The 15,239-nt window shown below is 42.7% G+C and overlaps 1 non-coding gene across 1 annotated transcript; it reads right to left on the bottom strand.

Annotated features, from left to right (window-relative positions):
* Positions 1-4,605: 4,605 nt before the first annotated feature.
* On the bottom strand, positions 4,606-4,715 carry LOC127772415 (small nucleolar RNA R71). Its single transcript, XR_008017403.1, has one exon. It is a non-coding gene; the product is annotated as a small nucleolar RNA R71 (small nucleolar RNA).
* Between the last annotated feature and the right edge of the window lie 10,524 nt (positions 4,716-15,239).

The following is a 15,239-nucleotide window of genomic DNA, read 5'->3' on the forward strand; positions in this document are numbered from 1 at the left end:
TGTTTTGTGAGTCACCTTTTTCTTCAAAACCTATATCCGTTCATCTGGCTATGAAGTCTGTCCTGGCTTTACAAACATGTCATATGGAAAAAAATATTAGTTGCTAGCGCGTATGCAGAGAAATATAGATGAATTTATATTCATTGTTTCAAAATTAAAATTTAAAAACATAACTTTTATAGCGAGCGTATTGGAATTTTGGGGTTAATCGACCTAATTATCTGAACAATGCACTTATGATAGAACATGTCATTTAGTTGGCAAAAGATGAGCAACTTGATTCATTCTTTCAATTAAAAGGAACAAAAATCAAATAGGTGTTATAGGTCACATTAAGAGTTGTGAATACCAGCATAGATACAAATATATATATGGTGACCACGGATTTGTCACAATTAAAAACCTGTTTGGGGAAGCTTAATATTCTAAGAAATAGCTGGTGAAAATCTGTAGAAGCTTCTAGCTTCTAGTTTATTATTTGGATTCTATAATTATAGATTCTTATTTACTGAGTGAAAGTCTGAACTGTTTGAGGGGAGCTTCCAGCTAGCAGCCGCTGGAGATTTTAGGAAAAGTTCAGTTGGATGGATGGCCTCCAAAATTGCCCACTTTCAGGATGAATCACTGCTGTTCTAATTAATTAATAGGTCTCATTATTTTCGCTACGCGTGATCGTTGCCGTATATATCATGCATGCACAGACTAGAAGTAGAACTTGATGCATGTACAGCATACGGCAGGCAGGACAGCGGTAGCTAGTGATCATGTTGATGACGTTCCTGCACGCGGCATCTTGGGCTCTCGGCGTGCTTCACCGTTAGCGCTAGCTTCGTCGCCTTTGCAGTACTCGATCGATGAAGGAAAGTAGCTAGCTAGGAAACCCCTCCCGTCGGCCATCTCGTGGGCAAGAAATCCTCGATTTCTGTTGAGATCGACAAAAGTAAGATTTAGATTTATATATGCTAGTCCAAATGTACGCATGCAAGGCTGGCTGGGCTTTAAAAGTCCACATATGATTATAATATTATTCTACGGTCATGATACATTTAATCAGTGGTCAAATCTTTCTAATGAACGTAGCAACTCCTATATACCAATTAGTATAACTATGGATGGATAGATGAATAGATATTGTTGGATAGTATAGGGAGAGGAGAATACTGCCTAACGTAGGACACAATGTATTGAGCCTCAGGGACCGGTATATACAGGAGTACATGTGGGAGGAGATAAGGAAGGATTACGGATATGGAAGGAGTCCACACAAATCCATCATATCCTAATATACCTCTAACTACCATATACTCTAATATCCCCCCGCAGTCCAAGCATGAGCAGCGCGGACACTTGGACCGGAGAAGAAACCGACAAGAGTGCTCAACACGGATGATAGCCCTTTGTGCTATAGTCGATGTAGCCAAAGCGAAGGATGCGAGGGAGCCGTGGTCGAGGTAGCCGTGCGTAGAGTAGCCGTGGTCGATGTAGCCGAAGTCAGGAAGCTGATGTCGAGGTAGCCGAGCCGCAAGGTGCAGGGGGCACCGTAGAAGTGGTCGTGGATGGACGAGAGGGCGTCGTGGACCAATGGTGCGCGAGGACACGCTGGAGACGAAGACGGTGACACAATTGCGACGGTCACTAAGGAAGATGACGCCGAAGAGCCGATGTAGTCGAACCGTAAAGGACGAGACGTCACACAGGGTTTGCCAGACCTCGGGACAACTCGGGACAAACACGCGCGCCAGTGTTGCCAAGGCGATGTCGATTAGTATAGCTATGGATGGATAGATGGATAGATATTGTTGGATAGTATAGGGAGAGGGGAATACTGCCTAACGTGGGACACAATGTATTGAGCCTCAGGGGCCGGTATATATAGGAGTACGTGGGGGAGAAGATAACGAAGGATTACATATATGGAAGGAGTCCACACAAAACAATCATATCCTAATATGATTCTAACTACCATATATTCTAATAGATATATATACATGTTAAATATAGAAAGGAAATATTTACAAGAAGTTTTTTTTACAAGAATATACATTTGTCTTTACAAGAATGTACTAATCCATGATTGCGATGTTTCTATCTGACTCCTTTGCTCTCTCTCTATATATATATCTAGAGCAAAGTCTTATTTGAAGACCAAAACCTGGGGGGCGCCTAATGCGTGACTGACCGAGCGCGGGGGCAGGCGCGCGGCGCCCCCTAGTAGTACTACCAGTATTTACTACTACTAGTACTACTACTACACCACTATTACTACTATTACTGCTATACTACTACTACTATTATAAACAAATATATATTTCTATATATAAAAAAATATACACATATATAAACTTTGTATACAATGTGTATAAACTTTGTATACGATGTGTGTAAACTTTGTATACGAAATATGTAAACTTTGTATACGTATGTATTAAAAATAAAAAAAACCAAAAAACACATCGTATGTATATGTATACAAGTATACAAACTTTATATGCGTATGTATCTAAAGTTTGTATACACGTATACAAACTTTATATATGACGTATACAAACTTATATGCACGTATACAACTTTATATATATACGTATAAAAACTTTGTATACGTATATGTTGTAAAAAACCGAAAAGGAAAAAAGGAAAAGAAAAAAAGGAAAGAAAACCGGAAACGAGAAAGAGGAGGGAAACCGAACAGGAAAACAACCAAAAAAAATCGCACGGCCCCACCCTACGCAAGCGCTGCCGCCGCGGCCCTCTCCGCGCGCGCCACGTGCCTCGCCGCGCGGGAGGGCGCGCGGCGCATTAGCAATTTCGCAAAGCCTGGCTGAATATTCTTAAAAATTAGATCATTCTTTCTTCTCCAAATATTCCATGGTGCAATTCCTAATACTTCCATGAAAAGCGGGTGTCTGAATTGAGTGCTCCGTCAGCTGTCATGTCGATTAGATCCAATTAATCTTGCCAAGTGATTCCTGGAAACTGCCAACACTGCTTTGCAAATGGACATGTAAAAAGGAGATGCTTGCTATCTTCATTTATATGATCTGTACACATTACACATTTTAGACCATTTTGGATGGTTAAGTGTCTTCTTTGTAGAACAGTAGCGTGTCCAGGATTTAAGATATGAGTGGCCCAACTTATATATTTTTTTATAAATACCGTAAATGTAACTAGACCGATATATATAATACAAGTATAGGTAATAGAATAGGTTAAAAATACACCAAGATTTATTAATAATGCACCTTAGAAACATCTTGAAATTGACAATTAAAAAACATTTGACTTAAATATGCTTATATAGATAGAAAAAATTAAACAAGATTATCATACTACTTCATGTCGGGTGATCTACACCTTACAATGTCATGAAAGTGCGGATTATATTTTCTTCATTCACTTTAATGAAAATAGTCGTAACTAGACAATCGTTCAAAAGATATCACCCATTATTTCTCTTTAACTTGTGCTTGATGAAATTGATAGCATTCCTCTTTTGCTTCGTGTTTCAACAATATACAATACGACATCTTAAAAAAAACTACAATACATCTGAGATCGCAATTTACAAAGGTGTTGATGGTCGTTAGTGACCAGTTTCAACCGTCAATAGTACCAAAATAGAGGAGAACTAGTTATGCTTGCAATGCATATTTGTGTTAGAATAATAATTTTGCACTAGTATTAGGTTTACTAACCTTTTGCAGAGAATAAATATAAAGTGGAGGAGAATCGACGTCAAATTAAACGATAAATCAATCGGACGATATCGAGAATCAGGCTTATGTATGAATGGGTCAAGAACTCAGAAATGTCAGGATCAATAGGGTCAAAATTCACAAGTCTACAAAGAGAAGAAGTCCAGGAGGTCGACAGCCGAAAATGGGCTGGATTGGGCCAGCCCATGGTTCGGCCGAACTAGGGGGTTCGACTGAACCCCCATCTCCATCGTTGTGGCCAGGGTTCGGCGTGGATGTCCAGGATTGCATCCCAATGACGGTTGAAGGGCACTTCGGACATTTCCTCTTCCACAACCGTCATGCCTACCTCTATATAAAGACTTCACCTTCTCACTTCACTCACACACTCCAAGCAAAGCTCTCTCATATTCTCTCAAGTTTAGTTTAGTGTTCATAAACTAGTGGAGTAGGAATAGAATAGAAATCGGAGTTCGGAAGCCTTCAGAAGAGTTCGGGTATGGCTCTAGTAGCTCTCTCGACAATGAAACCAGCCATATCAGCGCCACCGACTTTCAAGACTATGGCTGACAAGACCCTCCGTGAATTCGCTGCTTCCTCTGCTGACAATGTGGCCATTGGGCCGCAAATCAACATGGGAGACATGGATTTCGATCTGAAGTTCAGCCTCATCACGATGGCGCAGGCTAGCCCGTTCTGCGGCAAGCCTAACGAGGATGCCAATGCTCACTTACAACAATTCCTGGAGATCTGTAGCACGTACACCATGAAGGGTGTCAGTCCAGACGCCGTTAGGCTGCGGCTATTCCTGTTTTCTCTTCTTGGGAAAGCGAAGCAATGGTTCTATGCCAACACCTGGGACAGGTGTTCTAAGGCATTCCTATCGAAGTTTTTCCCGATGGGCAAAACCAACCCCCGTCGTGGAAGAATTTTGAGTTTCCAGCAGACAAGGGATGAGTCCATTCCTGACACGTGGGAACGACTTCAGGAATATGTGGCCGCTTGCCCTCATCATGGGATGGACGACTGGCTTATTTTGCAAAACTTCTACAATGGACTCACTCCCACGTCCCGTGACCACCTGAACGCGGCAGCTGGAGGAGCCTTCTTCTCAAAGACGATTCGAGGAGCCATCGATTTAATAGAGAAGATGGTCTCCAATATGGGTTGGAGCGAGGAACGACTCCAGACCCGTCAGCGAGGCATGCACACGGTTAAGGAGACGGAAATGCTTGCTGCCAAGTTGGACCTCCTCATGAAACGCTTGGACGACCACGACAAACGGCCACAAGGCACCGTCAAAGCCTTGGACTCACACGTTACGTGTGAGGTCTGCGGCAGCATGGGTCACTCTGGGAATGACTGCTCGGAGACCCGTGAAGAGGCGATGTACATGGCCAACAATAACAACGAGTATCATCCACAAGGATGTTAGGGGTGGAACTAACCACGCCCATATTACCATGGAGGTAACAACAACGGTAACTTCTCTAACCAGCCCTCCTTGAAAGATCTCGTCTTTGCGCAAGTTAGAACCATAGATGCTTTAAGCAAAAAGCTAGCTGCTAATGACAAGGTCTTAGAGAATATAAATGTTAAATTAGATGGCTGTGCTTCTGCATTTCAAAACCAGCTAAGCTTTAACAAGATGATTGAAACCCAGCTGGTTCAATTAGCTGCTTTAGTACCTGCAAATGAATCTGGGAGGATTCCACGGTAGCGCGAATACTCCGTTGAAAATGTCAAGGCGATCACAACAAGGGGAGGTAAGTCCACACGTGATCCGCCATATACTAACCCTGCAGGGACTAGCGGTATCACCAGGAAAGCACCATCTGGTAACATGGCTGATGAAGAGGTTCAGCCAGAAATGACTGTGCCGTAAGAATTCTGCGACACCCGATTGCTGCCGTTTCCTCAAAGGAGCAGGAAACCGTCAGTGGACGAGCAGTTCGCTCACTTTGTTGAAGTAATCCAGAAGATCCACATCAACATACTATTGTTGGACGCTATGCAAGTGCCAACATACGCACGCTATCTCAAGGATATCCTCAATAACAAGAGACCGCTCCCGACAACGGAGGTGGACAAGCTAACGGAGCAGTGCAGCAATGTCATACTCCACAAGCTCCCGGAGAAGAAGAAAGATCCGGGGTGTCCTACGGTCACCTGTTCGATTGGGACACAATAGTTCGACCAAGCTCTTTGCGATCTTGGAGCAAGTGTCAGCGTCATGCCCAAGGACGTCTTTGACAAGCTCAACTTCACGGTGTTGGCACCAACACTGATGCGCATGCAACTGGCCGACTCGTCAGACCGTTACCCAGCTGGGATAGTAGAGGATGTGCCGGTTAAGATATGAGATTTCTTCATCCCGGTTGATTTCGTGGTGTTGGACATGGACACGGAGAAGGAGACGCCACTTATCTTGGGGCGTCCGTTCCTTAGCACCGCAGAAGCCAACATAGATGTGGGAACGGGAAGTATCCGTTTCCATATCAACGGGAAGGAAGAGAAGTTTGAGTTTCAGCCATGGACCGAACAATGCTCCATGGTTAGAATCAAATACGGGCCAAATCCGCAGAACATCCAAGTGGTCGAAGTGGAGCCACCCAAAACGGATAGCCTGGTGAAATTCAGGTAGAATTTCCTGGAGAATGAAACAACGTTTCCCTAGAACCGTTTTTGGAAGACGCCAGTAAAATCCAGTACACTGGCCAAGAAGCAAAAGAAGACGTCTCCCACACCAAAATCAAAGAAGGTGTGGAAGGAAAAGCCAAAGACGCCCGCTCCATCACCTCCGGAGATGGGTGGAAAATCTGCAAACTGAACTGGAAGGAGGTACGGTCTTGCACGTTGGACCCAAAATGACGCGACCTTCATCAACAGGTAAATTGGTATGTATCCGTATATTTATTTTCATCAATTTGATTTTTTGCATCAATGCATGTTTGAATTTCAAAATTTGCATTTAGGATTTGAATTTTGTGGAAATTCTTTCAAATGAATTTTTTAGAGCAAACCAAAATAAAAGTTTCAACGAAAATTTGCTGTGCCACAACCACACTGACCGTTGGAATCCAACGGCCAAAAGTGGGGCCGGTTGGGTGTTGGTATTTCTTACGACCACAGATAAATTCGCAAGCGCATGGAATACCGCTATAGCACTTCACCTTCGGGTGACCCCAAAAGGATATCGAACTCAGGGAACGTGTGTAAGGCTAAGAAGATCCAAGGACAACAACTAAAGGTAGGCTAGGCAGGCTAGAGAGGACTTTCTATGTGTTTTAATCATCTAAGCTAACCAAAGATAATTTCCTATCTGTTGCTTCGGGCACCGACCCCTGTTAGTCTGCCAGCGTGGTTCCGGCTATAGCTCTATGATGTATCCGAACGTGGAGGATTACTAGGGCGGAATTCAGGGCTGTCACCACCTGCCGCCTACCTCTAACAAATCCGTAGGATACACAACAAACAAAGGTAACCTCTAACCTAGACACTACGTCTAAGTTATTAATTATTACTCTAATACTTGTATAGGAACTTGCTTCTTTATCCAGAGTCCTAGTACTAGAGCACTTAGTATAAATACAAAACAATGAACCCACAAAGATGGAGATCTATCTTACTTCAACAAAGTAATTAAATAACATAAGAAAGGAACACAAATGCTTACTTTATAGAAGAAGTTCTTCGAACCCGGAGCAGAGTGTACCGACAGCTCCGGTACTACTCCCGAATTCCTCCTAGGAAGCTACACTCGTCGAGGTTGAAGTCAGATGAGCGCCAAACTTCCGGGCACTCCTCCAAAGCTTCCCCTCACTCTCTACCTTATTATAATGTACAAAAGATAAAATAGAGCCTCTTGTAATTCAGCTCAAAGTTGTGTGTGAGTGAAGTGAGGGATGAGAGCTCTATTTATAGCCTCCATATGATGGTTACAGCTATGGGAAATATCCTAAATGCCCTCCAACCGTCATTGAGGCTTCATCCAGAGCGTACACGTGGAAGGCCAGGATGAGGGGTGCGTATGGTGGTTCGGGCGAACCGTGGGCCCCACCTCCTGGCCTCTCCTTTGGTAGGGACAGTGACTAGTGGGCTCTGATGGAGGTTATGACAGTTATGACTCATTCCATGTCGGTTTCACCTGACTTGTGGGCCCTCCAATCCGTGTGCTTGCATCTGATTGGCCGGAGGTGTGTTTCCTTACATGCCGGGTGTGTTTTCTCCTTGAAATACCTGCATACACATATTTCACCAACACTAGTGGAATTGATTGGTAATAATCCCTACCACTAAGTTGGATACCACATTTTATTTCATTATATGCAAGTATTGACAGTCAAATATTATGATTTAAGGACCGTCAACATTGGGCCCACCAGGGGTTGGGCCGAACCCGCCAGGCAACAGCTACCTGACATTTTTGGTAGGGCAACGGCTAGTGGGACCCACATGTCATTTCTGACCGTTGTGGGTACCCTATATAAGACGGCTGTGAGAGGGAAATCCACCTCATTTCCACACATTTTCATTCCCTCTCCAAATTTTGCCCTCAAATTCATTCAAGCTTTGATAGTTTCCCTTGAATTCAAAGACTTAGTTGCATACATACAAGTTGCTCTGATGAAACTAACCGGCGGGTGAAACTCTTGCTATTCTAACCCCCGCTGAGTTAGTCCGTTTTTGCTCCATTGTGCAGAATGAGGAGGCGATTGTCTCGTCTGTTCAAGGGATCCGGCTCTTCGTCAAGTCATCATGACGAGTCTAGTGCTCGTTCATCTGTTGATGTCTCAATGGAGGATGCTGACGTTCCGCAACGTCTCTTGAGCGACGCCGACCTCGACCTTGTTGATGATCGGGAAAGGCAAGCCTAGTACATGCTGAGAGACCGGGAGTATGCTCATACGCGAGAATACTCTCCGGAGTTGCTGAAAAAGATAGGTATGGATACTGACTTTCGTGCTATTTGGAAAGCTGTTGGTTGACAGAGATTTGCTGTGGTAGATGAGTCTGGTTCTCGTTTGCTTACTTTGCAATTTCTGTGCACTTTGAAAGAAATAGAAGATGGAATTTCCTTTCGCTTTTTCCGTAAGAAATACACACTTTCATGGAAAGGATTAAGTACACTTCTTGGTTTTCACGATTCTGTAAAATCGATCTCCAGAAAGGAATTTCTGGGTTCGAGAAAAATAGGTTTTGGGAAGACATTTCTGGTGCTCCAATTTGCAAGAAACCTAGGACGAATGATATCCATAATCCTACACTTAGGCTTATGCACAAATGGATCGCTATGACATTGTTTCCTAGAGGTGATCTTAGACCCATTAGGGGGATGAATTAATTATCATGTTTGCCATGGTTAGAAAAATCAAAGTTGCTCCTGGGAAATGTATGATAAGGCAATGGTTAGAAAGTATAAGATTTGCTGCTCCTGTTGAGTGCACTTCCTTGATTACTAGGATAGCGAAGGGACTAGGGGTCATTAACAATGACCAAATTGCTTATATCTCAGCTGCTCGTCCCTGTATTGATGAGAATTATCTAGTGCAAGGGCATATTCTTAAACATGGAGTAGATGGATCTTTGATATACTTTTTCCCCGGTTGTACAAATGAAATTCCGTTGCCTAACGCGGGATATCATTTATACAACTGTCATGAACTAACCATTCCCCAGCAGACCATAGAAGAATCTCGTGCAGGTGGAACATACAGGGAGATGCGCAACATGGCAAGGAATGAACGAGAAGGTTCGGTTCATCATCCTCAACACCCGTGTAGATGTATGAGGCATGTTGGGAACCAACTGGGATGCACCCAGATGGATCCAAGCTCCATGCCACAGCATCAGAGTCTCAAGCTGGGCAAGCGGCTGTGAGGATCGGTGGCAGGCGCCTCATGACATTCAGTGGGAAGGATGGAGCAATCAGTCCCCCAAACCAAGTGGTATGCCTCCATCTCTTGGTGAATGGCGCTTAAGTTCCTCTCGTTGGGACTTGGGTGAAATCACCAGGAGAATGGATACCCTTGATATGCAGATGGGAGAGATCCAACACAACCTCGAGGAACACGTAGCATAGACACAAGAATGGCAACAGACTGCTGATGCTCAGTTCACCAACATCAACAACCTGATGCAGCAACAAAATGATGACCTTCAAGCGTACTTCCGCTTTCAGGGGTTCAATCCTTACCAAGGGCCCTGAGCGAAAGCCAAGCTTGGGGGGAGACATCTCTCCCCCCACTGAGGTAACCTGTATCACATTGCATATTTCCCTTTCCAATTGCATGTTTGTTTTTTCAATTGCATTTTATGAATCTGAAAACAACATTAAAATTTGCAAAATAGAAAATACCAAAAAGATAGGTTAGATTTTGTCATGCTAGGTAAGACAAACTAGTTCTCTTTTGTTGAAATGATGAATAGTTGCCATGTTTTATATCTCTCATATATGGGTTCATAGGTAAGTGCTCTCTCAAAAATTAAACATAAGTAGCCAACAATTATCTGGGAACTCGAGGTAAATGAGCTGCATTTGCTAATATGAGTCTAAGTTGTTGCGAGATATGAGATAGTAAATAAGAGTTGCTATGATCCTGTTCTAAGTTTGACTTAAATTTCGGATGTTTTGTTTTTCAAAATGATAAATTTGGAAGTTCCTCATTTGATATAAATTCCTACCAGAGCCAAAAATATGCTATCATGATTAAACTATATACATTTTGGTTACTTGTCATTCCATTGAACTTTGTCAAATTCTTGTCACTTGTGTAGATACTTCTCATGCTTTATGATCAAGATCATACACCTACATATATGCACATGCTAAACTCCAACACTGGGAGCTAGCAATTATCCATTCCATTCCATTTCCATTCTACCACCAAAATAAATTCTCCATGCTTTTATGTGCTTTCTTCTCCTAAAAAGAAAATCCTTTTTGAGAAAAAAAAGGAAGGAGGGAAATGCATGGTTATGAAAGAAAAAAATAAAAATAAAGTTATGCTCTCTCAAGCATGAGCATGACATTGAAATAAAAAGGAGAGAAAATAGCCATGCCCTCTCCTTATTAATAAAACAAGGATTTTTGGGAGAAGGAAGTAAGCACAAAAGAGAAGCATTTTCTTTATTTTTTCACATTTCATTTCCACCATATATCACACACATACTTTGCACGATCTTGATCTTGGGTATGTTTAGTCATCTATTTTAGTCTGAGTTTTTGATTTAGTAATAAATGTGAATGCAAGTATGCCATGTTTTGATCCCTACTGGGCTCTACATATCAAACCTTAGAGTGGGAATCGAAAAAAGCAATTTGGTGAGGAATTTCTATTGATACACTTAGAGAGATTGAGTGAATCATTTGAGGAACTTGACTTTCTTTTGCAAAATCATTTGAAAATTTCTGGAATAAAAGTTGAATGAAGATTGGGTGATTAGTGCTCTAATTGCTGTTCTGTCTTTCAACCGCCCAAGACAAGGAGAAGCAGTGTCTTGTGGGAATCAGCGGTAAGGGAAAGCCACCGTGCCAAAGATTATTTAATTTGAGAGAGAGTACATATACCTTGCACCCGTATCTTTGAGATATACAACATAGTAGCAACTCCTGATTAATAACCAAGTCTTTGTTTCCTTTCGTCCTTTACTCGGGACCAAGCTTGGGGGGTTTTGTTGACGGTCGTTAGCGACCAATTTTGACCGTTAATATTATTAAAATAGAGGAGAACTAGTTATGCTTGCAATGCATATTTGTGTTAGAATAATAATATTCCACTAGTATTAGGTTTACTAAAATTTTGCAGAGAATAAACATAAAGTGGAGGAGAATCGTCATCAAATTAAACGATAAATCAATTTGATGACGTTGAGAATTAGACTTATGTATGAATGGGAAAAGAACTCAGAAATGTCACGATCAATTAGGCCAAAATTCACAAGTCTGCAAAGAGAAGAAGTCCAGGAGGTCGCCAGCCGAAAATGGGCTGGATTGGGCCAGCCCATGGATCGGCCGAACCCCCATCTCTACCGTTGAGGCCAGGGTTCGTCGTGGACATCCAGGTATGCATCCTAATGACGGTTGGAGGGCACTTCAGATATTTCGCCTTCCACAACCGTCATACCTACCTCTATATAAGGACTTCACCTTCTCACTTCACTCACACACTCCATGCAAAGCTCTCTTATATTCTTTCAAGTTTAGTTTAGTGTTCTTAAGCTAGTGGAGTAGGAATAGAATAGAAATCGGAGTCCGGAAGCCTTCGGAAGAGTTCGAGTATGGCTCTAGTAGCTCTCCTTTCCTCTTTTGTAAGCTTTGTACTTTATTTAGAATACTCTTCTTTATACATTTCTGGTATTGAAATACTTTTCGAGTATATGAATGCCAACTTTACTTTATGTTCATGTTATACTGATTATACTGCTAGCTTATCTGGGAGATACATAGGTATGAGTATAATGTTTGGTATTGCAATTACTCTATGTCATGACGATATTACTACAGTAGTATCTGGTAGTTTAGGCGTGGTGTCTAGATTACGGGATATCATTATTTGGGGTTATATGCTACGGATGAGAGGTGGGCTGCTGATGGTGACAGCTCAGTACGGGTATTCCTCCGCACGTGTATATAGTCCTAAGTTAATTTCCTAGGGAGGGTACTCCTCCGTATTTAGCCCTGGTTATATGGTCATGACGAGCTGTCGTAAGGAACTCGGCAGTCAGGGGTGGCTTCTCAAAGTAACAGGAGGGCATCGGAAATAGGGTTTTAGCTTGTTAATCATATAACTAGAATGTATGTATAATATGTATACTAGAAGTATAGGAATAGATTTTCTTTCTATTTTCTTTCCACTTAGCTTAGGTAATTTAGTACGAGAATGAGTAGCTCCATGCTTGTGTGTCATTCTACCTTTGATTTATATTAACCCCTGCTTAGACTATAATTATTACAAGTAACATATAAATTATTAGTATGGTTCTCTCTACTATGATCTTACAGGGATTAAATAAATACGATACCCTTGGAATACTCTCGGGTGAAATGCTACAATAGTATATCCGTGCGCTTGTGGATGAACTCTGTAACCATAATATACCAGGAGTATTTCCGTGCCATTGCTTGGAATTATATTTCTAGTAATATTGTTAAGAAACACCAACAAAGGGTTAAAAAAGAAAACTGGAAAATGAGTAAATCCAGAAGACCTAGTAAATATACCTTTGCTAATGCTTCTGTAGTTCTGTGTATCTTGTCCAGGCCATAGCCCCGTGCGCCGCCACTGCCAGCCAATGCACCCATATGTGGTACTGCCGCACTCCCGTACACATCGGGAGTACTCGCGATCGATGGTCATGCCGTCGGCCCATCGCGGAAAGGGAGTGAACAGGACGACTACTAGGAAGCGGCTGTTACCATCCTCACCGGTAGATCGTGCCACGCCGCTGTCACTCGAGGTAGGCAAGCGGGAGCTGAGGTTGACATCTAGTTGAGTAGCGGTAGTGTGGCGCTGATCTTGCAGAACGAAGGGTCCTGTTTGGCACACTCTAGCTCCCAACTCTAACTTATCTAGAGCTGGAGCTGTGCCAATCAGTATGAATTCTCTATTTTTTGAGCGGAGTTAGCAAAGCAGCTCTACAAATTTGTACTATGGGGGTGCAGCTGGGTTTTTACTACTCCATAGCTCCACTCCACCCCAGAGATAATTAGAACTTTCAGGTGATGAACAAGGGTTACTACTGATAGAGCGTGTTCAGTCAGACTGTGTTGTGGTAACTGGTCAGACCGACGTTATGTGTGCGGTTAGACCGGCCATCTCGCGGTTTGACTGGTCGACACTGTGCCAGTTTCAGTTTATTCTTGATTCTTTGGATATCCGTGGATACTATGCGTATGTAATACTGTTGTTTGCTAGTAATGAGTCAAGTTGGTGAGAACTTGTGCTCAGATATGGTTTCTTGGTTGATGCATGTGTAGGTGATTCTTAATGCCCCGGGAGAGCGTTTCCGGTGATGAATCGGGAGTCAACTTGGGACAAGATGACGTTTGGATGATCATGATATCATGTGGTATGCTTAGGCTAAAAATCAATGCACGTGGTTGGTGAAAATTCCATATGACATATGATGGAGATATTAGGTGTGTATGGGATGCAGAGTTGAATTTGGAGGGAGTCAAAATTTGGTAAATTTGGAGTTTGTAAAGTTTGTTTCTTGTACGGGAAAGTTTCCTAGGGGATTATGACTTCTTGTACAAGGTTGGTTCGTGGTTTTATGCTGCCTACCTCGGGTATAAATAGAGAGGGAGGGTGTGGCCTTACGGTACCGATTTTTGAGAGAGTTGAGTTTAGAGAAAATTTAGAGTTTCAAGTTTAGTCGAGATTTTCGTGATGTGTGCTGTTGTTACACTTTGTAAACATAGAGAGAAGTAATAAAGTTTTAATCTACTTTAAGAGATCTTCAATTTGTATTTGCTCGGGTTTCGGCGGTCACACTAGCGAGTGCACGACGGTTAGATCGGCGGCATCGCAGCGGTCAGACCAGTAGCACCATTGTGGTTAGACCGACGGCGCCGACAACAGGAGGAGGCGACGAGAGTGGTTGGACCAGGCGATCTACACTGGTCAGACCGATGGCACAGGTGCTGTAAGACTGGCAGATCAATCTCGGTCAGACCGATCTACATCGGATTCGAGAGTAACTTTTAATTCCGCTAAAAGTTTTGGTTTTTGGGTACTACAATCATTCACCCTCTCTGGTTAGCTTAGTTCTTATTGTTCGATCCTACAACTTTTAGTTGTCAGAAGAGCCGCCAACAAGCTTGCCGACGCTTTTGTCTGAACCTGAATTTGTAGAAATTCCTTTTCCTATTTTTCTATGGAGGCAAAAGCACTTTTCGGAATTGTGTCTAGATTGAGATCCAGAAGCGACTTAAAAGTCCAAAATCTAGCTATTACCTACATATAAGAGATTATCATCAAATCGGTTCAATCATCTCAATCCACGGATTTCCCTTGGAAGTGATGAAATGGAAGTAACTCCCATTCTGGTTGCAAGGAGAGGCCAAGAAGTTGTACAGTCACTGGTGGAGAAACCATCTTTCGTCGGTCAGCCGAATTCCACAATAGTCCCGGATGCAATAAAAACCGGGGCTAAAGATGATCTTTAGTCCCGGTTAAAAAGGGTAACGGGCATATTTGATCTTTAGTCCCGGTTCAAATGCTGTCAGGGCCTGTCAGGCCCCCCGGGATCTTTAGTCCCGGTTGGTAACACACCAACCGGGACTAAAGATCGTAACTTTAGTCTTAGTTGGTATTACCAACCGGGACTAAAGAGCTCGGGGATCTTTAGCCCCGGTTGGTAACACCAACCATGACTAAAGTCCCACCCCTATATATATGTCTTCTTCCTCCTCCAGCTGCCCGAGCAAGCTTCAAAATTTCTTCAAAAAAGAGGGGAGGTCATGTCAAAATTTCTAGTGAATTTATTTTGGTGATTACATACAAATCGGAGGTGCCTAAAAGGTTTGCAACTTCATCCTCC

This window comes from Oryza glaberrima, chromosome 4 (genome assembly GCF_000147395.1).
Source record: "Oryza glaberrima chromosome 4, OglaRS2, whole genome shotgun sequence".
NCBI lineage: Eukaryota > Viridiplantae > Streptophyta > Magnoliopsida > Poales > Poaceae > Oryza > Oryza glaberrima.